The sequence below is a fragment of the Elephantulus edwardii genome, unplaced genomic scaffold (genome assembly GCF_000299155.1).
Source record: "Elephantulus edwardii isolate Elephantulus edwardi_28Jun2011 unplaced genomic scaffold, EleEdw1.0 scaffold00166, whole genome shotgun sequence".
Lineage (NCBI taxonomy): Eukaryota > Metazoa > Chordata > Mammalia > Macroscelidea > Macroscelididae > Elephantulus > Elephantulus edwardii.
The window spans coordinates 307,036-308,402 of NW_006399916.1; positions in this window are offsets into that span (position 1 = coordinate 307,036).

Sequence of the window (1,367 nt, forward strand, 5' to 3'; positions counted from 1 at the left end):
CAGAGACAGTGCGATTGGCACAGGACAGAGCGGAGTTTAGGTCTGTTGTACATAGGGTCGCTATGAGTCGCAGGCGAGTCGACGGCACATAACAACAACAACAACAAGAATGCTTGCCTTGTGACCTAGTCTGTGATCTATTCTACAGAACGTTCCATGCACGTTGGAGAAGAAGGTATACTGTGGTTTTTTTATTTTTTTTGGTGCATTAGCCTATAAATATCTATGACGTCAAGTTGGTTTATAGTGTGGTTTATTTCTTCAGTATCTCTCTTGAGTTTCTTTCTGGTAGTTCTATCTTTTCTTGAGAAGGGTGTATTGAAGTCTCCAAGCACTATAGTAGTGTTGTTTATTTCCTTTTTCAGTTTTGTTACTTTTTTATGTATTTTTCAGATCTTTCATTTGGTGCATAGATATTTATTATTGTTATGTCCTCTTGTTCTATTGACCCTTTTAGCATTATGTAGTGACCTTCCTTGTTCTTTGTGATGGTTTTTACATTGATATTTATTTTATCGGAGATTAATATGACTACTCCTGCTTTTTTCTGGTTGCCATTTGCTTGGTATATTTTCCCCCACCCTTTTATTTTTAGCCTTTTTCTTCATTTTTCAGGTGTGTCTCTTGTAGACAACATATTGATGGATTTTGATTTTTTTATCCAATCTTCTACTTGTTTTCTCTTCAGCGGTGCATTTAAACCATTCATGTTCAGTGTGATTATAGAAAAGCTAGGTTTTATTTCTATCATTGTGTTGAGATCTTTTTGGTGTTGTTGCTAGTTACTTTGGACCATGCAGCCTTCTCTGTGGTATGTCTGTAAAAAGGACATCACTCAGTCTTTCCTGCAATGCTGGTTTTGTTTTTACAGACTCTTTGGGTTCTGCTTTTCTGGGAATATCTTGATCTGTCCTTCATATTTGATGGATAATTTTGCTGGATACAGTATTCTTAGTTGACAGTTGTGTTCTTTGAGTGTTTGTAATATGTCCTTCCACTCTCTTCTTGCTTGCATGGTTTCTGCTGAGAAATCAGCACTTAATCTTATCTGTTCTCCCTTATTGGTTACTCTTTGTTTCTCCCTTGCAATTTATTTAATTTTCTTTTGCGGTCTAATCTATACGGTGTTTGCTGAGATTCCTGAATATATATTCTCTCATTCTTCATTATGCCTGGGAAGTTTTCCTCTAGTAATTCTTCTACAACTTTTTCAGTGCTTTTACTTGCTTCTTCCTTTTCTGGGATTCCAGTGATGCCCATGTTATTTCTCTTGATGGTGTCCCACATTATTCTTAGGTTTTCTTCTTTTTCCTTCTTTTTGAGTCTGCTTTTTGCTCTAGCAGATCAGTGGTGACAATTTTGTCTTC